We start from the raw sequence: 25,220 nt of genomic DNA, 5'->3' as shown, positions 1-25,220 counted from the left end.
TGAAGGTAATAGAGCACTCCTCACCGCCCCGGTGATAAAAGGAGTCACAGAAACTGAATGGACAATTTTCCTGCTAGACCATCCCTGGTACATCTCCATTTGGGTTGGATTCATAACATTTATAATAGAATTGAGCAGAGAAGATCTACTGCCTGTGATAAGAAGGTCAATGGCTGTCAGCCAGGCTTTATGATTTCTTCCTTCGCAAAAAAATATGTTTGGAAATGTCTCACTTCTATTTTCTCCTTCTCCGTTCACGCTAGATGACTCCCAGCATTGCCGTGTATGCATCAGGGCACCTGGCGTGTCCCCGCTCCATTTTTATAGAGACATAGAAGCATCTTCATTAATGCTAGAGGAGAGAGCAACCTGGCCTTCAGAACTCATATCATCATGCTCTCTCTGTCCTCCTCGAAAATGAGGTGAGCATATGTCCAAGTGAACAGGACAATGGCATTGGAAACCTGCGCACGGGGGCCACAGGCTGAATGATCACTGAGATTGCACCTGCATCAGCTAATTCTATCCCCACACACTTCGTGAAGTTGACAACCACGTTTATTGTTCTATTTTATAACGGAGGAAACTGAGGCACAGTGATACGGTGTGATTTACCCGGGAGCATGAGATTATCAAGTGGCAGGCTGGGTTTTGAAGCTGGGTCCATCAATTCCAAATGCAAGCCTTTAGCTCAGATCTTTCTCTGTGAGAATCAATTTGGCACAGATGCTACTGAAAGCATTTTATGACAACTGAAAATTCTTTATAACAGTTTAAGTAAGCATGTTCACATTATACACAGTATCTAAATTGGGTGTATGTGTGTGCGTCTGCCGTGGAGATATTTCAAAAACTGAACTACAGCTTCTTTCTGAACTCTTGATTGACAGACTCTATTTTACAATTTTATTTAAGTTTTTAATTTTTAAATATGTGCATTTGTCTTTCTAAATACAGCCCGAAAACAAAACAAGTGGGTCCGAAAGCAAGGGGCGGGAGCTGCATCCAGCCAAAGCCCAGCCTCTCCCTGAAGCCGCCTGGCCTGATGGTGTCCCCTCTTCTTCCGGTGCCTACAGCGGAGCCCTCAGGACCGAGACCTGGGCCCATCCTGCCTTCTGAGAGACTTCACCAGGATCAGGCTGTGTCCAATGCACAACACGGTGTTATTCACACAGTAAGTCATCAATTCCTGCCGATGTTACTTATGACGAGGTATGAGGACTAGGGAGAGATTTCCTTCTATCTGTTCCGTACAGAATGCTGTTTCATAAAAAGCCTCGACTGAAGAGGAGAGTCCATCACAACTTACAGAGAAACGTACATCAGAGTATTGGGGTATTCTCACATTTAGCCGTTTGCCGCTAAGTGTGACTACTGTCTTGCAGTTTTAGGGAAGAACAAGACAGACCCAAGCGTGCTGAAAGGCCAGCTTTGCCTTCCTGGCTTCCAGCTTTTACTCTCTACTCTATAAAGATTCCGAAAAAGACACCAGCAACGAGGCCAGGGGCGGTGGCTCACACTTGTAATCCCAGCATTTTGGGAGGCCAAGGCAGGCTGATCACCTGAGGTCAGGAGTTTGAGACCAGCCTGGCCAATATGGTGAAACCCCATCTCTACTAAAAATACAAAAGTTAGATGGGCAAAGTGTCATGCACCTGTAATCCCAGCTACTCAGGAGGCGGAGGCAGGAGAATCACTTGAACCCAGGAGGTGGAGGTTGCAGTGAGGCAGAACAGACGTAATGGGGACTGTGATCACCAGAGGACCATGAGTGGAGATCGCGCTCAAAAAATAAAAATAAAATAAAATGACATCGGCAGCAAGAGCAAACCCATCCATTCCGATATTAGTAGATTATGCTAATGGCAGCCTTTCTCATAGGTGTGTATTGCTATTTCAGGATGGTTTTAATTTGAGAACAAATGATATCAAGCATTTTTCATGTTCTTTACAGCTTTTATCTCATTCTTTTTAGAAAATTGTCGACTTAAGTTTATTGCCCATTTGTCTTTTCAAAAGGGTAAGAATTCTTTACCTATCTTGTATAGAGGCCATTTTTGGTTATATGTGTTGAAAATATCTTCTCCTGTTTTGTGACTTGAGTTTTTACTCTCTTCTTGGTTTCTTTTGATGACTCATATTTCATGGTCTTAATGAAATCAATTTTCTCAGTCTTTTCTATTATGATTAATACTTTTGAAACATATTTAGAAATTCTTTGCATACCCAAAAGTCATGGAACTATTTTCTTTAGTTATATTTGAGAGTGGTGTTATTATTATTTACATTGTACATTTAGACTTATAATATACCTGTGTACAGTATAAAGTAGAAGTATAAATATCCAACTGATCTATCACAATTTATTGACATTTTACCATTTTCCCAGGATTCTTTGTTCTACATCAACAAATTTGACACCTTTGTCATCCATCAGTCACCGTGGGCCAGTCTATCCTTGACTGTTCTGTTTCATCAGTCTGTTAATCTGTGTAATTTAGAAGCTTTTGTCCTCCAATTTGTTCTTTTTCAAGATTGTCTTAGCTATTCATGGCCTTTTAAGTTCCATATACATTTCAGAATCAACTTGCAATTCTCCAACAATCCTCCAAGTAGATTGATGAAGATTTTATTGGACCTATATGTGAGGAAAATTGCTATTTGTATCTTCCAATCTGTGAATAATTCCTTACCGATTTGGTCCTTTGTGTAGGCTTTATTAATGTGTCACCTTGGCTAGGTTGTGATGTCCAGTGATTCAATCAAATGCTAATCTAGTTGTTGCTGTGAAGGAATTTTGCAGATGTAGTTGACAGTAAGTAAGAGAGGCTATCCTGAATAATCCGGGCAGGTTTGATGGAATCTGTTGCAAGGCTTTAAAAGCAGGGCCAAGGTTTCCCCAGGAGAGGAAAGACATATCAGCTGTGGATGAGAGCCTCAGACCTGCCACGTGCTTACTATTCCGATTGCCTTCCCTGCGGATTTTGGACGGGCCAAGCAGTCCCCACAAATTTATAAGCCAATTCCGCATTTTATTTTTTACCCCTTCCAGAAGAATGAGTATGTTGTGCTGAGGGCTATGTCTTCAAATCCCATCACTGCTGATGTGTAATAAATATTTGTGGTTGTAGTCACTGAGATATTACCTTTGTTATGCAGAAAAGGTAATCAATACTCTGAACTTCCACCTTGGGATGTTTTTCTTCTGTCTGTAGAGCACTATACTTCTGTAGTGTAGGCATGCTGGGAAGATAGTCTTTCAATTTTGTCAATCTGAAAACTTTTTCATTTTACCTGCATGTTGTTTTGCATTTTATTGAGGTATAATAAGCATATAAATTGATGAATTTTCACAGGGTTAATACACCTTGGTGGTCAGGACCCTGATGGAGAAGACTAACACAATCAGCGTCACAGAAGCCCTCTCACTACGCCCTCTCGAGGTGGAAGCACCTTCCAAGTTCATGGATATCCTGACTGTAATTATTGATCAATTTTGCCTATTTCTAAACTTGACATGAAGGGGACCCATGCAGTGTGCATCTTTTGTAGAATTTGCTTTGTTCACCAATACTTCCATATTTTAAAAATAGTCATAATATATGATTACATTAAGTTTTACACTTTTATTGCATTAGATATATTTATTTAGCATATTTTTCCCTCCTCACCCTCGCCAGAAGTATGTCTCTTTTTTCAACACCTGATTGTGCTTTTGGTGTTTTGACATGCTTTTGTGCACATGCTTTCTGACGTCGTGTGTCTCTTCTGTATCAGGCACTGTGCAGCCGAAGGGAACAGGTGTGACCAGGGTACTCCCTCACCCTTAATGGGGGATGGTCTGGGGACTACAGGTAAATAAGTAGTGTGATGATGGCTATAGCTAGTGTAAGCACAGGAGCCTTGGGTACTATGTAACACGAATGCATGAAATAAACAATGAGCAGTACTCCCTCTGAGGCAGCCCCGTGCACTTATTGCACACATCTTTATTACACACCCACTGGGTGTCTTCCCCTGTCCATGCCCCGGAGATACACAAACCTCACCATGTCCCAGCCCAGCTCTCTTGTAAGTTTTACTTGGGGCTGACGTGCACTCAGTGAACAACTAGAACAGTAAGGGAAGGACGTCAAGCAGTGATGCCTGGTGTCAGTGCAGCACGGAGGAGTGCTGTGAATGGGAGGAACTGGGGCAGGAAGTGCCAAAGCCCTGAGGTCTTACCCAGCTTAGTTCAGTCAGGACAAAGGGGTCTGTGTGGCTGAAGCCTCATACCTAAGGGCTGGTGAGCAGCCCAGCCTGAGACTGGGGAGGCAGCAGAGACCCAGGCACGTGGGCTTTAGGGGCGGGCCTTACCAAGGCGTTTGGTTTTCACTCTGTGTATAAAAGAAAGTCAATGCAGATCTAGAAGCTGCAGGTAAAGAAAAGGAGGAGAGGGCTCAGCAGCCTTTGGAGGAAGAGCAGACGTCCTAGGGACTGTGAGCACCAGAGGACCGTGGATCAGTCCCTTGCTTTGCAGTAGAAGTAGAGGAAGTGGTCCTGAGGAGACCCCACAAAGGCCCTTGAATGCCAGGCCAAGGACCTGGGGCTTATCCAGTAGGAAAAGAGAATTCACTGACACAGCAAATTCAAGAAAAGATCGTGACCCAAAGGAGGCTCTGGGTATTGATCTGAGGGTGACATGAAGCACAGATTTAGGAGGACATGCCTCACCCCGGCAGTGGGGAAGGCTGGTGCCCAGGCACCCTGCACATTATATAAGACACTCGCAGAAAGAGTCCAAGACAACACAGCCCTCTTGCTTTCACACTTTCTAGCTCCCGGACTCACACTCTGTGCAGCTTGAGGCATTTGGACGATGCCACCTGGGTGAGATGTGAATGGGCAGCAGAAGAGCGAGGGCACAGCAGTGGGAACGTGGCCTTAGTTTCCCGTTCTGCACTGAGGTCCTAGTTCCTGCTCACTGGTGTCCCTCCAAGAGCAGACAGCACAGCTCCGTGCCCCACAGGGCTGGCTCTTGAAGAGGCTGGTTGATGGGAGCCGTGTGAGGTGAGGGTGGGGAGTGGAGCAGAGGCGTGGGAGGGGCCTCGCCGTGGATGGCTGTGGGGCCCGAGCGAGGAGGACTGGGAATTATACGCAGTAGGGAGCCCCTGGTGGCTGTTGAGCGGGGGTGGGCGTGGGAAAATGGATGTCTTAGGAACATTTGCTTGGTGGTGGCAGGCAAGATAGCTATAAGAGCATCATTTTGATAATGGAGCCAGGAAAGCGCAGTAGGATTTTTTAAAGTCATTACCTATAAATGTAGGTCTTCATTCAAAAGGGATTGTATGGATATATGCATACTTATGTTTCTAAATATGGAGGAAGCATAGTGTCTGGAGGAACATAATGATACTTTTGAGTTTTGGTCAGAAAGATATTATATGGCTCTAAATTGCTTCTGCATATGTGACCATATTTTATTCCCATTACGGGTAAGAGATGAGAGAATGCAAGCAATAATCCCATTTTCTGGTGGGAAAATAAGCCAGTGTTTAAGCACCTCCCATGGCTGTAGATAGCCAAAGAGGACAGAGCCCAGAATCCTCATAGCTTCAGGTCAGTGGGGCTGATTCTGCCTAGTGGTCTCTGCTTCCTTTACTGGCTTGTCCAATAGGAAATTAAGCCATCATGGGAAGGTCCTACATCTCAGCTGTCCACTCCAGCATCGTTAAAGAAAAAAGTATTCAAGGATGCTTGTGAAAGCACAGTCAGGCTGACTTTATTCAAGGGAAGCTATTGCCTGTCTAGGAGCAGGGACCATTGTGATGAGCTTCTCGGTGAGGGCGGGGAGAGACTGGGCTGGACTCTGAAAACGGCAAGGACACATGGTCAGGTATAGCCACAGAGCAGGGTGGAAGGGCCCGTGGGTGGAACGTGACTAGTTGGAAACCTCAGGAATGAGGGGGATTCTGGCTAAACCAACCTAACAGGACTTTTGGTGAAGTCAGGCCAGGGAGATCAGGCATCAGTGGCAGGAGTGGGGAGGGGATGAGGTGCCAGATTAGGCAGGGGGGGTGCTCAGATGATTAGCTGTTGGAGGGGGGGATTCTAGCTAAACGGACCTGGGAGGGTTCCTGCTAAAACTGGACAATGCCGAGATGAACGGGGATCTGAAAATCAGGCCTTGCTGGAAAAGAGCTTGGGTAGCTGGAGTAGAGTTTGGTCTGGGAGAGAGCCTTTGTCAGGAACCACTGGCTGCATATGGCTTTCATAAACTTGAAACCTGGGTGGGGCGACCAAAGAGTTTTATTTTATTAAATTTTAATGAATTTAAATGTAGACGTGAACACCTGTCTGTGGTTGCCGGTGGCGTCCTGAGCCGCCGCCTCGGGGCCTGGGCACTCGGCCCTGCTGGGGCTGCTTGGCTGCGGCTCAGTTGGCGCTTGGGTGGCTTTTCCCAGGCTTGTGGCCAGAGAAACATCCTTGTAATGGGGAGGCAGCAGGAGGCAGCAGGATATTGCTTCGGGGTCTTTCAAGGCATATTTGATGCGTTAAAAGTCTCCGGTGGGCCAGGTGCAGTGGCTCAAACCTGTAATCCCAGCACTTTGGGAGGCCGAGGCAGGCAGATCACAAGGTCAGGAGATGGAGACCATCATGGTTAACACGGTGAAACTCCGTCTCTACTAAAAATACAAAAAATTAGCCAGGCGTGGTGGCGGCGCCTGCAGTCCCAGCTACTCGGGAGGCTGAGGCAGGAGAATGGCGTGAACCCGGGGGGGTGGAGCTTGCAGTGAGCTGAGATCGGGTCACTGCACTCCAGCCTGGGCGGCAGAGGGAGACTCTGTCTCAAAAGAAAAAAAAAAAACAAAAAACACACACACACACACAAAAAACAACAAAAAAAACACAAAACAAAACAAAAAAAAACAGCCTCCGGTCATTTGGGGTTGAGCCGTTCTGGATTAAACAAAGGTGAAGGACTTCTTTATTGCAAGACCTGCTTGAGTCTTTTCTGTGCTGACCCTCTTAAAGCCCTAAGGGAAAGAGACTCGGGAAAACATGTTTCTCAAATCCATGACAATAAACCCATTCTCACAGGACGTGGAGTATACGAGGAGGTATATTTTGGAAGTTTCTGGCTTCAGACTAAGAAAAATTTGACTGAACCCTTTATTGTCCTGTCTGTGTGACTTTGAACTACGTGTTAACCTTGCTGGTCTGCAGTTCCTTAATCACAGAGTGTGCTAATGGCATCTCCCAACTCAGAGGGTCTCTGTGAGGATGGCCCAGGCTGTGTGGTTCTGGGGGTGACTAAGACACTGTCCCAGTCTTCCGTGAGCCCCAGGTACGGTTAGTCATGGGAATGAAGGATACAGAGAAGTGCAGTTCTAATAGAAATGGCACAGAGCCTGCTGCGGACATCGGGGTCAGGACCTCCTCCTGTACCTTCCTTCTCTCCCTCTTACTTAATGCCCTGTGGCTTCCTGAGTGGGTCTGCGTGTATACAGCCATGCTCCAGGGGGCAGTCTGCCGTCCCTCCTCTGTGGTGCTTGCAGACTTCTGGTGATAGGTCGGGTTTTCCTTTGTCTGGTGGATAAATTGATGTCATTGGTGATTTTTAATGTGCAGATGTTGGACAGGATAGGGACAACTGTCGATAGAGAAAGACAAACAACTGATGCCCCAAGCCCTCAATCACTGAGTTTCTAGAAAGGGGTCTCGTCTATTTTTATTCTTTCAACTTGAGTTATTGCAGTTTTGTGTTTATCCTGGAAGACTGAGGGACAGGACACAGAGCCAAAGAGGACTACTGCAGAGCCCTACTTGCCTTGCTGGGTTTTGAACTTGCTTGGAACCTGTTGCCCTTTCCTCCTTCCCTACTCCTCTCTTGGAATAGGAGTGTCATTCCTGGGCCTGCCCCGCCTTTGGATTTTGGAAGCACATAACTTGTTTGACTTCATGGTTCACAGCTGGCCAGGAACTTTGCCTGAGGATGAACGGTGCCTTGAGCCCTACGCACTCCTGACTTAGGCGCTGTATGGACGAGGCTCTGGCATTCGGCTTCAGAGCTCATGCCGGCGCGAGTTTAGACCTTTGGGGCTGCTGGGACGGTACGAATGTGTTTACCTGTGAGAAGGACATGGATGTGGAGGACCACAGTGAAATGTTATGGACTAAGTGTTTGCGTTCCTCGCAAAATTCTCATGTTGAAGCCCCCAACCCTCAATGTGATGCTATTTAGAGATGCAGTCTTCAGTAGGTAATTAGGGTTAGATCAGGTCGGGTAGGGCCTTCGTGATGGGTTCAGTGCTCTTCCAAGAGGAGGCTCCAGAGAGTTCTCTCTCTCTCTCTCTCTCACTTTCTCTCTGCCATGTGAGGATACAATGAGAAGTCAGCCATCTACAAGCCAGGAGGAGGGCCCTCACCAGAACAAGACCAGGCTGGTACCTTGATTGTAGACTTGCAGCCTTCAGAAGCGGGAGAAAATAAATGTCTGTTGTTTAAAGCACCAGACTGTGGTATTTTGTTACCTCGATATGAGCTGGCGGTGACGCCCACCTAGGACCCTGCGTTCCCTTGGGCTGAGGTTGTGTCTGCTGCTGGTCTCCAGGGCCAGGCAGAGGCCTGACATGCAGTAGGCGCTGAACTAGTGCTGATGAGCCCCAGCTCCGGGGAAGCCTGCACATTCCCAACAGCACACGGTTTTTAGTGCCTGTGAGCTCACGTCCTGGCAGAGCAACTGATTAGGAGGTGGTTGTTTTTGAGAGAAAGGGCAGAAAAACAAGCAGATTTGTTTTACTTAAAAAATAATCTCCTTTATAAAAGATGGGAGTGAAGTCCAGGGATGAGGGGAGAGAGAAGAAGCCCTTGCCTGAGTGCAGAAAGCAGGTCTGTGCCTGCCGGGAAGGGGAAGGTGGAGGAAGAATGAGATACTGGTGGTGTGGGGCTCAGACTCCAGCCTGTTCTCCTCTGGGACTGCCTTCCTGGCATATGAGAGCTGGAACCTGCCAGCTGCCCTCATTTCTCCACCTGCTGTCCTGGCTACAAAGTGACTTCCCTCCCTGAGTTTGCTTTCCTCTCACTCTACAAGAAACCCTCTTCCCTAAGGGCACCAATCTGGCGAGTCGCTGGTCACTGATTCCTAGGACTGCAGTGTGGACTCAATCCATAAAACCGAGTCTCCCAGGACAGCCCTGTACCATGGAGGGGAAGAAGAGCCTGCCATGGAAGGGAGCGTGTGGAGTCCCTGTGGCGAGGAAGGCACTGCCCCACCCAGGTGCATAGTCTCCTTGAGCGACTCTAGGAAATAAATCCCTGGAGGAGAAGATTTCCAGGACTCATGCCTCAACAAAGCCTCTGCTGCCTCATAAAAATGCGAACTGGTGTGTCTGCATCAGTCCACACCCCAGAGACGCGAAGGAGTGGTGACAGTCAGCACCCCGGATAATCAAGGTGGCCTCAGCCAGACCCTGCCCCACACTCAGCCAGAATGAAAGCAGAAGGAGAGAAATTGTGAGGTTGAAAGTCTGCTCTCCTCGGGTCGTAAGTTCTTGAAGCCGCTGCCGGGGATGCAAAGAAGAGACAGGCTTGCCATGAGGGGTGTCACGGCCTCCAGCCTGCAGCCCAGGAAACCATGCTGCTCCCTGCCCACTCAGCAAAAGCAAGGTTGTCATCATTCATGATTCTACAGGGTTTAAGAGATGAAGTGGACTCCTCCCCCCACTCAGGTCTCTCCAAAGGTTTCTCAGTAGGTGTGGCCAGATGGGTCATCATCATCGTGGCTAGGCAAAATTTAGAAATCTGAGTTGGGTCAAGTTTAATGATACTTACAAATTATCACGGCCCTGGCTCTATATTAGGAATGCCTGATAATGGAAAAATAGGTATGTATGAAGGCAGGCTGTGAGGTTGTGGAAAGAGTCAGTTTGTCCCAGGTTCAAATTCAAATTCATTATTTAATTAAATGTGAAGTCTTCTGGAAGATGCTCAACCTCTGTGAGCCCCAATGTCCTCATCTGTAAAATGGGCTTGGAGTCCTGCCCCACGGCATTTTTGCACAAGTTAAATCGGATCTAGCATGAGGACATTCCTTTTCGCCACACAATACTGGCTCACACATTGAACTTGGAAGGTAGCCCATTTATTCCAGGCAGTAGCATATGGCTGGCATGAATTTTAAACACTTTCAAGTAAGATTCAGAATTCATCCTTTTTAGTGAATTTTAAAAAAAATCATGACAGAGCAACTTCCAGGCAACAACCAGGATGAGCCCTTCTCTCAGACCCTTCTTCCAGACGTCAGATGACGACAGCTCTTTGTTCGGGATTTTTCTAAGCCCAAACAAACACTGCACACCAGCAGCGCCTACGTTCAGAATCATACAATTACTGCATGTAAGAGGGGCCAGCTCTGTCTTTGAGTCAGGAGGTGCCTTTTCCATATATAAGGTCCTAAGCGTATTCCCCTGTTGCTCCCTCCATGAAACAGAATGGCCATCCATGGAAGAATCCCCAGTGCGGAAGCAGCTGTTTCAGTGGGAAGACCCTGCTTTGAAGTCAGAAGCTCCATGATCAAACACTGGCTTCCCCAGCCGTGTGACTTTGAGAAGGTTGCTTAGCATCCCCGATCCTCTGTGCCCTCAATTATCAAATGAGGCTGAAAACGACTCCCAGGCCTGCTGTGAGTGTTACATAATACAATGGATTAAACATTTGGGCCTAACACCTGACACACAGCGAGCACCCAAAGGTGCTCTGACTTCTTTGGTGTATCAGTGACATTATTTTAAACGTGTTCTTGTGTGAAGAAGCGGCCCAGAGACAGGGGAAGCTGCGGTCTCATTTCTGCATCCCTGGGCACGCCTTGCCTTTGTGTGCACAGACTCACTTTGCTGCCTTGTGCTCAGCTTGTGGAGTGCTGTCATTCTATTCTAACTGCTTTCCAGTGCCCTGCCTGGGTGCAAGAGAGATTCCCTAGAGGCCTACTATATTTCATTGCTTGGGTTCACAAAACCCAGTAATAAATGGTCGTATGTTGATGATGAGGCTGCTGACGGACTCATGGAGTATGGTAAGGAAGCTACCCTATCCTAGCACCCTAGCATCCTGGCAGACCTTTGAGGGCACTGGCACCGGCGGCGGGGGTGAGAGTCCTGGTCAGAGCCCCCGTTGCCTTGTGTGATATTTGGAAGGCACCTGCTCCTTGGAGCCCAGTTCCTCACTTGTAAAATGGGAACGTAATGCTTCTTATTTGCTGCTCTGGATGGAGTGGATACATAAGACTAAAACGCACAGAGAATCAAACACAGGTGTTCTGTCCCCTGTCATCAATAGTGGCCTTGTTCTGAGAGTCCTCGTATTGTGAACATGAATGATGGAAATTCTAGGAGGAAGAATAACCCATGAATGGTACTAAAGCCACTGCATTTCTGTCCTGGGAAGGTCTCCCAACTTTTACATTCCTCTTTTTCATCCCAGAAAGTGAGACTTTTGTGAAGTAGAAGCCCATGCTGGCTCTGCCTCGTTTTGTTGTTTTCTGAAGGACGACCTGTTATCTCTTTAGATTAGTAGCAATAATACTGATGATAATGGCAATAATAATAGCAGTTTATATTTCTCGAACACAGGGTGCTAAGCAGACACGTTTATATTACATAGTACCCTAGACAGTAGTGGTTGCCGTTCTCATTTCACAGACGAAAAAAAAAATAAGTCTCAAATATGTTAAGTGGCTGAATTCCAGGCTACTCAGTAAGTGAATGGCAGAATACAAATTCATAGCTACTCAGTCTGGGGACAAAGCCCAGTGAACTTTCTTCTTCCGCATTATGTGGTTTGTTTGTTTGTTTGTTTGTTTTGTTTGTTTTGTTTTGTTTTTACAAGGACCTCCCTTTTGGTCTGATACTTCCAGCATCCTGCACAGGGTCTGACCCTTTCTAAGAAGGTGTTAAATGAACGAATGAAGGACGGAATGCGTGCCTGAATACATCAGGGGCTTAATTCAAACTCTCTTGCAACCATGACTCATTGAGAGACATACTTTTGGTTCCGGCCAAATTAACATATTTTTCTCCTGCTTGGCTGTGCATTCCCTAGGGACAAATGACTCTGATGCACCGACCCACTTTTTATGCTTCCAGCAGCTCCTGCCAGGCAGGGAGGCCGCTGTGCTCATCTGGCTCTGAGTACGTCCTAGCCTGAGAGCTGAACCCAGACAGGAGGCAGGAGCACACACACTTCCACGTTGCCTACCTCTCTTGCAATGTGTGCAGGAAACGGGGAGATTAATAGACCATGGGGCGGTGACGTGGAGAGATGGAGGCCCCAAGGCAGGCACGGTCACCGGATTGCCCCAGAGCAGCGGGATCTGTCTTGAACTGTTCCTCCTGCCGGAGGACTATCCTCCCCTCGCGACCTTGGCTGAGCAGCTGGTGGCTTTCTCAGGGCTCTCTTTTGTTAAAAACAGGAAAATAACCCAGATTCAAGTATGAACACGACTGTCTTTGTGAGAGCTTCCCGCCTAGGGACCTTTCCCTACCTTGAGAGAGAACAGAAAGACCACATACAGAGCGTCTGAGGTGCTCGGCTTGGAGAGGGAGCTGCGTCCACAGGAGCTTTTATTATTGACCTTCCAGTGAAATTGAACTGGGCTACCTCCCCTCCACTGCTAGAATGCTGTGAATCTTCACGGCACAATTACACCCAGCGTCTTGCTCAAGGTCACAGTTAGGAGGCGACCCAGCCTGCCCTGGAAGCCCAGCCTGCACCCCGCCTGCGGGTTTTAGACGGACCCAGGGCTGCTCTGTGCAAGGTGCTTCCCTGAGCATGTTATGTAACAATCTCATTAACCAGCCACGGCAGGCCTATTTTCACATCGATTTTAAGTGTGAAAAGACTCAGGCTCAGACAGGTAAAAACACATCCCAGCTCACAAAATTGGCAAAGGTGTGTGCCCAGGTGTGTCCGAGCCTTTAACCCTGAGCTGTCGTTTGTGACTCTCTTGCTGCACCGCGCCCTCCTACTGTAAGGTGAGGAGCTCTCTAGGCTCAACAGCTGCAGGTGCAGGGATGGGTCTCTGGGGGGGGTTTCTGGTCTCCTTAGGAAGCCTGACCCATGAGATCCTTTTGGTTTTCCATCCAGCCTTCACAAAGATCACCGCAGAGCCCTGACTGCGAGTCTCTCTGAAAAATTCACGGCTCTTGTTGACCCCCCTTTAATTAAGAGACAACCCCAGAGGCTGCTGAAGCACAGGCCATCCAACTTCTAGAATAAGTCACCAGCTGAAGGAGTAAGGGGCTGAATCAAAGCCTGAGGGTTGACCCAGGGAGAATCTGCCTTTCACAGTGAGAGCCTTGCTGTTCCAGGATGGGGGAAGCGGGGGTGATGGGTGATTTTACTCAGAGGTGCATGTGCTGATCTTGACAGATAGAAACGTGCACTTCTGTCTTTCTCATTTTGACAACGAGTCATGAAACAAAACTGTGTCTTCTCCTCTTTGTCTGCACGCACACTATTTAGCAAAGGGCTGGACACAGGGTGGGCGTTCCCATTAATGGCTTGTTCAGTAGTAAAAACCAAATTTGTCTCAGGTTCATTCATTCATTCATAAAATATTAACTTAGGTAATTAGCTAAGAAATTGACAGTAAACTGAACGTTGTTGTTAAAATTGTCATGTAAAAAAGCCATGATACTTTCTTGTAGGACACAGCCTGGCAGAGACAGCCAATAATTAAAGAAGATACTTAAGTGTACAATAGAACAAGACTCACCAGGTGTCTGGCCTATTCGGGGATCAAGGAAATATTTGCGAAGAGCGTGACTGTTCAGCTGATGTCTGACTTGATTAAGTGAAGAGGGGAAAGAAGCATTCCAGAGGGAACAGCATGTGCAAAGGTCCTTTGGCAGGTGGGAGCGGGTGCTTAGGAAAGACTCAAAGATGGTGTGTGGGTGGAACAGAGAGAGAGATGGTGCCCAGGAGGCTATGGAGGTGCGGGAGGGAAGTGAAGGACCAGACAGAACCTGTATACTCTGTTCATGAGGTTGCTTTGTCTGCTTTTAAAAAAATCTTTAACTATCTTTATCCATGCAAGTGTTGAATGATGTTAAACACGTTAAAGAGGCACCACATGTTCGCTGGCATTATCCCGTGTGTGTGCTTCTTTTACACATCATGCTGCCTGCCTGCAGTTGGAAGAGGTCAGAGAGGGCTTGAGGAGACCGGTTTAAAGACCTGCTGCCACAGTCCAGGAACGAAGGAAGGTGGCTTGGACCAGGTGGAGGTGGTGGTGGCAGTGAAGAACAAAGGAGAGATTAGTATGTTCGGGAGGTAAAGCCACAGTTCCTGTATGTACAGACAGAACCTTGGCTGGTGCAGGGTTCTTGGCTGCCCTTTTGAGCAGCTCTCAGGCAGGGACAGAATCTGCTCACTCAGTTCTGGTACCCAGAATACCAGCTCTGCCCTCTGCGTAGTTGTGGTGAAACATTCATACCAGGCAGAATGTCTTACTGGAACAAAGCACTGCTGTTTGTCAAGGTCAAGTTTCCTTTCTTCCACTATCCATTTTCTAAGGCCTAACTCAGGCCCTCTCCATCCAGGAACCCTCTGCAGCCACCACAACCCTTGGTGACTGCTCCTGCCTCTGAACTATGTGAGAGATTCCGGGTTCACTTCTCTGCAACTCACCTCAGCCCTGAGAGCTGGAACAGGCTGGGTGCAGGGCATAGTCCTGCCTGGGCCTCGCTTTCCTCCTTTGTCAAATGAAGAGGAAGGACCAATTCTGTTTAATGTCTGCCTGGCTGTGCAGTTGGCTGTTCCCATGACGAGTGTGCACTTTGAAGGCCCTGTGGAGACTCGTGAACCCTTCTCTCTCTTTTTTTTTTTTCGAGACGGAGTCTCGCTCTGTCGCCCAGGCTGGAGTGCAGTGGCCGGATCTCAGCTCACTGCAAGCTCTGCCTCCCGGGCTTACGCCATTCTCCTGCCTCAGCCCCCCGAGTAGATGGGACTACAGGCGCCCGCCACCGCGCCCGGCTAGGTTTTTTGTATTTTTTAGTAGAGACGGGGTTTCACCGTGTTAGCCAGGATGGTCTTGATCTCCTGACCTCGTGATCTGCCCGTCTCGGCCGCCCAAAGTGCTGGGATTACAGGCTTGAGCCACCATGCCCAGCCGAACCCTTCTCTCTTAATCTATCTTTTGAAGGTGTGCCCAGTTCCATCATAGCTGTATCTCCTTGTGCGTCAAACATGGCTTACACTCCTCTGCACACCTCACAGTGGGTGCACAGTGAGCGTTTGCTGATTTGATTTGATATGCTTTGATTTGACTTGACTTGAATGTTGGCTTCAAGGCCAAGATCAGAACCAGGCAGCCTGGGAAAATCTGCCCAGTCATGACCTGAGCTCTGGCTATCGGTCACTGCTGTTGGGATGTGGCATGAGCTAAGTCAGCAGCAGAAAAAGATGCGGATGGTATGAAGTGGGGTTGGGGGTTGTACTTGAGCTGAGATAGGCAGAGGGGAAACTGCAGGAATCAGCCCATTAATTTTATATTTAGTTTTGTAATGCAAGCACATAGTTACTAGACAAAACAACACTGAAAAGATCATGAGATAAAACAGCAGATTCCACTGCATCCCTTCCAAGCACCCATTCCAACATTTTTGGCTTTCTTCTTGCACTTATAGTCATATTCTGCAATAGAGGCTGGCACTACTGCTTCTGTGTGCATCTGTCTCACGCATTATTTGTTGCTGCTGCTTTGTGTGAGATTCAGATTCAGCCCTCTTGCATCTCCCTGACATCCCTCGCCTGCTTCTTCCTCCCACACCCCAAGGTCCCCATCCTTCCAATCCAGTCCCTCTCCTTTTTCATTACACCCATGCTCACTGTGCTCCACACTCATCCGTCTCATCTAAAGTGTGTTTAGGTGCACAGGTCATGGGTCCCAGGCACCACTGCAGAGGGACGGCTGCCTAGGAGAGTCCTGCAACAGAGAGGAATTGCATCCCTACCCCACCTTCCCTCACATTCTGTTGAGTTTTTGGGCACATGTCATTTGGGAGCTGGGGACAGTACATTTTTCCCTAGGGGCAGATATATTTGGGTTAACATTCTAAGCACTGGGGAATATCTTTTTTCTTTCATTTTGTGAGTATAAGGCCAATATTTTGATATTTGCATATGTTCTATTTAGTGGTCATATTCATAAAAATGCATCCAGAGGTTATGGGCTGAATTCCTTTGGCTTTGGGCTTGATGAAGGAACCAACCAGATATCATTTCTGGTTGAAGACAGATCATGTTACAGTTGCTGAAGAACATCAGCACTCTCCAGGCTCTAATAAATTGTCAGGGTGATAAAAAAAAATGTGCTATAAATCTGACGAGAATTGGAAGTAGGGAAATGCCATAAAATTCGTAGGAAGTTCTGCTTCTAGGGAGTTGTGAAAGGGATTTTTCCCTATTTCTCTAGATAAGTAAAATGAAAAATCCTGGACATTAGATAGAAAAGAACATTTCAGGAGGACTTAGAAAGGTGGGAGAAGAAGGCAGACTGGCCAGGCACCTCAGCATTGAGAAACAACACATTCAAGTTGTAAGGATTTTCTTTTTTACTTCATGTGTCTTGTGGAAATCTCAACAGACACAGAAACAAAATAAAATGACAGATTTAAGCCCCAACAAATCAGTAATTACACTGAATGTAAGTGGTCTAAATACACCAATTAAAAGTAAAAGATTGGCAGACTGAAAACTAAACAACGCTCTTCTAAATAATTCATGGTCAAAGAGAAAGTCTCCAAAGAATTTTTAAAATAGCACACTAAATTGAAAGAAAATAAAAATACAACATATCCAATTTGTGGGACACAGCTAAAGTAATGTTGAATGGGAAATATAAAGAGGAAAAGGTAAAAATTAATAATCTCTGGTCTTAAGAATCTAGAAAAAGGAGAACAAAATGAGTCCAAATTAAGCAGAAGGAAGGAAATAAGCCTAAAATAGAAATCAATAAAATTTAAAACAAAAACAATAAAAAATAAAACAAAGAATAGGATCATTATAAGATAAAAGAAATGGACAAATATGTAGCCAGACTGACAAAAAAAGAGAAGACACAAGTTACTAATATCAAGAATGAAATGGGATATTATCAAAGGAATAGCAATGGAATGTTACAAACAAGTCTACACACATAAGTATACAACTTACACTGGACCAGTGCCTCAAAAACACAAATCACCACAATCCACCAGATACAAAGTAGATAGTTTTAATAGTTCTATAACTATTAGAGCAATTGAATTTATCATTTAAAAACTGCCTCCTGTTTGCTGCAAATCCCCAGGCTCAAATTGTTTTACTGGAAAATTCTACCAAACATTTATAGGAGAATTAATTCTAATTCTACACAAACTGTACAGATGATAAAAGAGAAAGAAACATTCCTCAGTTCATCCTATGAAGCTATTGTCACCCTGATACCCAAACCAGGCAAAGACAGTAAAACAAACACAGCAAAACCCAGACTACATACTGATATTTCTCATGGCTATAGATGCAAATATACTTAGCAAAATATTAACAGATAGAAGTCAGCAATATAGAAATAATCATACTGTGACAAAGTGAGGTTTATTCCAGGGATGACGGGCTAGTTGGTATTTGAAAGTCAAGCCATGCAATCCATCATATCAACAAACTAAAGGAGAAAAATTATATGATAATATCAATCAATGCAGAAGAAGCACTTGCCAAAATTCAACACTCATTCTTGAAAAAAGCTTTCAGCAAACTAAAAATAGAAGGGAACTTCCTGAAATTAATAAAGAACATCTTCAGAAGTCCTATGGCTGACATTTATTCTTAGTAGTGAAAGATTAAAGGTTTTATGTCTAAGATTGGGGAAAAGGGAAGACTGCTCTCACCACTCATATTTGTGACATCTTATGCTGGATGTTCTAGCCAGTGCAATCCGGCAAGAAAATGAATTAAAAACCAAGCAGATTGGAAAGAAAGAAATAAAATTGTCCCTTTATGCAGGTGACATGATTTTCTCTAGAAAATCGTAAGGAATTTACAAATAAACACCTAGAACTAGTAAGCAAATTCACAGTAACTAATAAGCAAAATCACAGATGAAATCAATTGTATTTATACATACTAGCAAGGAACACATGGGGACCAAAATGACAAACACAATCCTTTCAAACTACACATCTAACAAAGAAATGAAATAATTACCTATAAATCTAACGAAGTAAATATACCTGACTACATACTAAAAGTCATTCACAAATCTACCTGACTTACATGCTAAAAACTACAAAGGACTGATCAAAGAAATCAAAGATGAAAGAAGGCATTCACTTATTAGAAGATTCAACCCAGTAAAGATAGCAATTCTTCTCAAATTGATACAGAGGTTCAATGCCATTCTTATCAAAATCCCAGCAATACTTTTTTGTGAATACAGGCAAGGTTTATTCTAAAATGTATATTGAAAGGCAATGGAACTAAAAATAGCTAAAACAATTATGAAAAGAGGTAAAGTGGAGGTATCAGCATAGCTGATTGCAAGACTTCTTATATAGACTATGCGGTCTTGGAGGAGGGATAGACACTTGGAGGGAGAATAGACGCATAGATCAATGGGACACAATAGAGAACCCAACGTAGGCTTACACAGATATGCCAAAGAGATTTCTCACAAAGGTGCGAGAGCAATTCAATGGGGGAAATTATAGCCTTATAATGTTGGAGCAATTAGGCATTCATAGGTCAAAAAATGAACTTCAACCAAAATCTCACATCTTTTGCAAAAATTAATGCAAAATGAATCATAGGTGTACATGTAAAATGTAAAATTATAAAGCTTGAGAAAAAAAAAACAAGAAAATCTTTAGGATTTAGGGCTCGAACTCTTTAAGTTTACAAAATGTAAATTTCTGGGAAAAACTGATAAATTTGGATTCATCAAGGTTAGAAACTTTTGCTCTGTTAAAAAAAATAACCTGTCAAGAAGATGAAAAGACAACCTTCAAAGTGAGAGAAAATATTTGTAAACCATAAAACAACTAGTAACTAGAATATTTAGATAGCAGTCAAAACTCAACAGTAAAAAGTACAACAAAACAATCTAATTATAAAATGGACAAAAACCATGAAGACAGATTTCACCATAAGAAATATAGATGAGGATGGTTAACATCATTAGCAATTAGGGAGATGCAAGCTCAAAGCACAATAAGATACAACTACTTACCTATCAAAATATCTAAAATAGAAAATAGTGACAATGTCAAATGCTGTCCAGTATTTTGAGAAACTTGATCATTCTTACATTGTTGGTGGGAAAGTAAAATGGTACAAACACTCTCAAAACAGCTTGAAAGTTTCTTGAAATACTAAACATACAACTATCACACAACCTGGTACTGAACTCCTGGACATTTATCCAGAGAAATGAAGACTGATGTTCACACTAAAACCTGTACATAAATGTTTCTGTGTATTATTTTATTGGTGATAGCCAAGAACTGGAAACAACTCAATTTTTCTTCAATGGGTGAGTGGCTAAAGAAACTGTAGTACATGCATACCATGGGCTACTGCTCAGGAATGGAGGCATCGTGGGGACACATGCAACCACCTGGATGAAGCTCTAGAAAATTATGCTGAAACATCCTTATTCCAAAATGTCATATACTACATTAATATAATATTCTTGAAATGATTATAAAATGTAAAGACAGATTAATAGTTTCCCAAGTTAAAGAGGGGATGAAACTGGGAAGAAGGTGGATGAGGACGTGGAAGGGCAACCTGAGAGGTCCTTGTGGTTATGGAAACATTCTTTATTTTGACTGCATCAATGTCAATATCCTGGTGGTGATATTACACCATCATTTTGCAAAATTAGATTATTAAGATGAACCATGTGAAAATGCACTAGATCTTTCTATATTACTGCATGTGAACCTACAATTATGTCTAAACATTTTTAATTAAAAAATTCTGTGAACATTAATTTCAGAACAAAATTGGATTTTAGAGGTTGATGTAGTTGTATCTTGTTTGAACTTTAATTTCTGCTGGGGACTTCATAATGGGAGAGATTTTATATTTACATTTGGAGCAGCTATCAATATGTTGTTGGCATTTTGTGATGGAATATCTTATGTTTTTAATATTGTTGGAAAATTTTGATGAGCTGTATTGGACAGTGTGGCTGGACATAATTTGGAATGGGAAACAGAGAAGCAAATTCATTTCTAACCTTGAGAACAGAGTGTCCTTGGAGTCCACTTCCATTCTAGAGCCTTCTGGGGACAAAATCCATAGTAGCCACTAGCAACCCTAGGGGGAGTCCACAAAGGAGAGTTGGCCTCATGTATGACGATCAGGACTGCCTTGAAGGCCCCATGCTGGATTGATGATATGATTGATGGTTATGACCATTATGTTAAGAAATAAAAAATCTGGCAGTTATTGAGGGGTGGGAGTTGTGAGTCAGGAGAATGATATGAAAGCAAGGCCTGCTGGGTGGTGGGGATTTGACTGGCTTCTCTGCAAGCTTGGGAGAAGCAGCTGCACATGCTCGACTCAACCCTTCCTTTCTCTCAAAAAAAAAAAAAAAAAAAAAAAAAAAAAAAAAGGAATGGCAGTCTCTCTTCCTCCACACCACTGGAGATTCCACAGGGGCAGGCCCTCAGAGAGACCCATGTTGGTGGGCACGCTAGCAAGCACACCTGGCTAACTAACCTCCACCATATTCTCCTCTTCCTCTGATCACTATCTTTCAGTTGGTTCTGAATTTATTTGGGAATAAAAGGGGGTGTTCTGCGTCGAATTCCTGGAAATCTCAGCTTCCTTTAGTTAGCAAAATGACTGAGCACCCACTCTGCATTGGTCATTGTGCCAGAAGATGAGATCCAGCTCTGTATATAGGACCACAAGAACCGTAGGGGCTTGAGTGAGAATTTTTCTGAGATCACACACATGGACCCCAAGCCTTCTATCATAGTAACGTTCACTGCATATGTGCTTTCTTCATATTCATGGCAAGGTGTTTGCAAAAATGGTCATAAGGGTTCCCTCCCTTTATCCACCCTTATGCTGTTCCATCCTGTAACAACACTAGGCTAAGCCTATAACTTGCTAGCCACGGGGTCAATCACAACTGGCTCCATAAGCAGAGATTTGAAAAATGCCTCGCATATTGGGGCTCTTTCTTGCTACTGTTAGAAACCTGTGACCACCACCATGCGAGCCTGGCTAGTCTAATGCATAGTGAGAGACACAGGGACCCCTTGTTCCCGTTGCCTCAACTGACAGGAATAGGCGAGTGAGACCATTCAGTCCAGCCAGACCAGCAGAGCTCCCAGCTGACCACAGAATCATTGAGTAACAATAAATATCCATTACTTTAAGTTACTAAGTTTTAGGGTGGTTTGTTATGCTCCAAAAGCTAACTGAGACGACGGTTCTTAGGCATTTGTTCAAGGTGTTGACTCTTGTCGCCGTCAGTTTGTGGCTTTACCCTAACATGTCAGAAACCTTCAAAGGTGACTTTAATTCCCCATGCTATCAACAGAAATAAAGGTATTTGATACATAAACTCCCACTGTTTTATATTCAACCATTGACAGGCTTCCCATGACTCTGCCACTGGGGTTCGGCCGTTCTCCATGATAAAATCTCCCATAGAAGGAAACGAGGATTCCTCCCTTGCACTTCTGAGTGCTCTCTTCTTTGGCAGCTACCGGTGCCAGCACCATCACACTGCAGTGACAAGACACTCACCCTCGCCACCGCAATTCTCTTTCTATTGATTTTCTTGTAGAGAGATTTTGGTCACAGCCCACATTGCCCATAAAATCTTTATGTCATCATTAACACTGCAGAATCGTAGAAACTCAGCTTTATTTAGTGCTATGTTATGTACTGTGCAGAGGTGGGGGCTGCCTAGGCCTCCAGAGGTGTTGCAGTGAGTCAGGCTGGTTTGTGTCTGGAGCACCCACAACTATCCTACTCTTTTCCTCATTCCTTCCTCTGCTGTCTCTGTTTTCTATTTTTTTTTTTTTTTTTTTTCGTACTCACATTACTGGAGTTTTCCACACTGTACATCACTGTGAGTTCCCTGGGGACAGGGACTCTTCATATCCATCTTCATTTCCCACCCTCCAGTTCTGTATATGGAGTGTGTCAGGTGAGGAGTGAAAGTTGGATGCCCGGAGGGTTGAGTTCAATTCAGCTAATTCATTCCGCACATCCTTATTGAGCTTGCACTGCATGAAAGACACCAGGTAAGCATGCCATCTGGAACAGCAAACAAGATAGACATGGTCTTGTGTCCTCACACAAATAAATGTCTAGTTATAAAGTGTGATGGTTTCCTTGAGAATAAAGCTCAAAGGGAATAAGAAGATCTTATTGGTGTTGAAAGGTTGGGGTAAGCTTTTATACAAAAGGGATTTCAGTTGCTTACGGAAGCAGGGATCATCTAGGCATTGCAAGTCTGGGACTATTGATGGACACGGTATTCTATCAACAGTGCTCCCTGGAGTAATGCAGTTCAGTGACTCTGAGGCACAGGATGAGGGCTTTTCTAGAAAGGGAAAGAATATGCAACCATCCATAGGTGGGAACGTGCTGGAATTAAAAGGAAGCCGTACACCAGGAACATAGTGAGGTCCACCTCCATCCAATAACCACTTCTTTAACATTCCTGTTGTTTGTAAAGCAGGGTGCTAGTGGAGTTTCTTAGAGACATGTACTGTTGGACATCTGTGCTAGGAGTGCAAAGGTTACCTCTGGGCTGAAGATGCAGGTGAGCAGCCTTCGGCTTATAGATGGAAGGAATGGGAAGAGGCAGAATCAACTGGATGGAATCTGCAAGTGAGATGTGAGCTGGCTGGGGACAGAGCCCTCAGGAGGACGAACAGCTGAGTACAGGCAGAGGCACAGGAGCTCAGGAGGAAGGAGGAGGTGTTGGGAGAATGGCGAATGACATGCAGGAAGAGAGTGCCTGGAGGATGAAGAGACCCAGGTCAGCGGGGACTCCCCTGTTGCTTGGCTCCTTCTGCTCCCCTGACTCACAGTGTGGCCCCTCTGATGACTTCTCATCTTGTGGTGGATCTGCTTGCTTGTCTTCCTCCCAGCCCTCCATAACTGGGGCCATGTCTACACACTTCCGACTCTGTGAACCCAGCCCGGATGCTAAGCACATGATAACTTCTGGCTCAGCAGCCACGGACCTTAGCCAGAAAGCTCAGGACCCCCAGGAGCCTTCCTCATTCTTGCATTTACACTCACCCTTCTCACTCCCAGCCTGAGTTCAATACCCTCTTCTGAGTTCCCTGGATACACAGTGTATCTCCATTATTGTCCTTATGTTGTGCTGCACATTCCCCCAGACACAGACCCCGAGCTCAGGATTTGAGAGCTAGTTGTTTATTTGGGAAGTATAGGGATGCCAGGAAGGAAAGATAGCCAATCAATACGTGTTATTAAGTCAGACAACACTGGACAATGAAACTTGGCCAGTGCCATATACTCGGAGTTTTCCCAGCTAAGAGATGAGGGAACTGAAATATTTATATACTGTGATGGTTAATATTAGGTGTCGACTTGATTGGATTCAAGGATGCCCAGATAGTGGTAAAGTGTGGTTTCTGGGTGTGTCTGTGAAGGTGTTGCCAGAGGAGACTGACATTTGATTCAATGGACGGGAAGAGGAAGACCCACCCTCAATGTGAGCGGGCACCATCTCATCAGATGCCAGCATGGCTAGAACAAAGCAGATGGAAGAGGGTGGGTCCTGGCTTGCTGAGTCTTCTGCCTTTCATCTTTCTCCTGTGCTGGATGCTTCCTGCCCTTGGACATCAGACTCCAGGTTCTTCAGCCTTTGGCCACAAACTGAAGGCTGCACTGTTGGCTTCCCTGCTTTTGAGGCTTTGAGGCCTGGACTGAGCCACTACTGGCGTCACGACTTGCCTATTGTGGAACTTTGCCTTGTGATAGTGTGAGCCAGTTCTCCCTAATACACTCCCTTTCCTATATACATATACCCTAGTAGTTCTGCTCCTCTGGAGAATCCTAACACACTATCAACTCCTGACACTCACTGGATGAGGGCATGTGTGTGTGTGTGTAGAGCTCTTCTCATTGGGGGCAGTGTGACCTTATATAATTCTGGAAAATGCTGCTAGGCACAGAAATGAAGATCCTGGAAGCTAGAGTTCACTAAAACTGCTAAAGTCAGAGGAACATGGGTGGATCATAGTCAGAATCTGCCTCAACTGATCACAGACAGAATCTCTATCTATCTATCTATCTATCTATCTATCTATCTATCTATCTATCTATGTACCTACCTATCTATCTATCATCTATCTATGCTATTTATCTATTTGTGTCTGTCTACGTATCTATGTATCTATGTATCTATCTATCTATCTATCTATCTATCTATCTATCTATCTATCTGTCTATTATCTATCTATCTATCTATGTATCTATCTATCATCTTTCTACCTGTCTCTGCCACCCTCTCTATATCTGGGTCTAAATTTCTTGGGCCTAGCCCATGTCTGGTGCCTGGAAAGAACATGAATGTGAGGTGGATGAACAAATCTATAAGTGAAATAAGGCAAGGCTACTTTGAAGGGTTGATTTCATGTGTCTTATGCTCTGGAAGGCTAGGGAAATTTGTAGGGCTTTTAGGAGGATGTAGAGAAAAGCAATAAACTTGCCCCAAGGAATTTTTCCTGTATGATTAAGAAAGAAGCTTTTAACTAACTCATCTTTGTCACTCAATTTGGCAATTCAAACATCGCCTTTCAAAATTTTCATTATAATATTTTAAAAGTCAATTTGTCCTATAATGTTTATTCAGAAAAAAGTATGGCCTCTCCCCTCATTTCTCCAACTTCCTCTTCCCCAGATGCAACTGATTTACTGTATTTTAGCTGTCCTGCTTCTGTTTTAATGTCGATGTTCACCCCCATCTCTAAATAAAACGCCTGCAGCGTTGCCTCTTGCCTGTTCAATTTTAGGTGTTGAGGATTGACCATTCACTCTATTAGGTGAAGATCTCTCTTATTGATCTCTAGTAATGGATCTTACTCTGTTATTGATCTCTTTCTTCACTTCTACTCCACACCTTTCCCTTCCACCCCGACCCAAGTGGTATGGTAGTAATCATGCCATTGCCATTGCCAGCTAAACCATGGATT

The 25,220-nt window shown here is 44.8% G+C and overlaps 1 long non-coding RNA gene across 2 annotated transcripts in view; it reads left to right on the top strand.

Annotated features, from left to right (window-relative positions):
- Positions 1 to 1,018: 1,018 nt before the first annotated feature.
- The window catches only part of LOC123568059 (uncharacterized), a 51,011-nt gene continuing 26,809 nt past the window's right edge, over positions 1,019 to 25,220 (top strand). Inside the window, exons 1-3 of one of the 2 annotated variants that reach the window (XR_006691288.3) lie at positions 1,019 to 1,174; positions 3,357 to 3,479; positions 3,778 to 3,854. This is a non-coding gene — a long non-coding RNA (uncharacterized lncRNA). The remainder of the gene's footprint in view (positions 1,175 to 3,356; positions 3,480 to 3,777; positions 3,855 to 25,220) is intronic. The other variant, XR_010579824.2, reaches the window with a different exon arrangement.

The sequence above is a fragment of the Macaca fascicularis genome, chromosome 12 (genome assembly GCF_037993035.2).
Source record: "Macaca fascicularis isolate 582-1 chromosome 12, T2T-MFA8v1.1".
In the NCBI taxonomy this organism is placed as follows: Eukaryota; Metazoa; Chordata; class Mammalia; order Primates; family Cercopithecidae; genus Macaca; species Macaca fascicularis.
The sequence above is the reverse complement of the archived record's forward strand: the minus strand, read 5'-3'. Positions and strand labels throughout refer to the sequence as shown.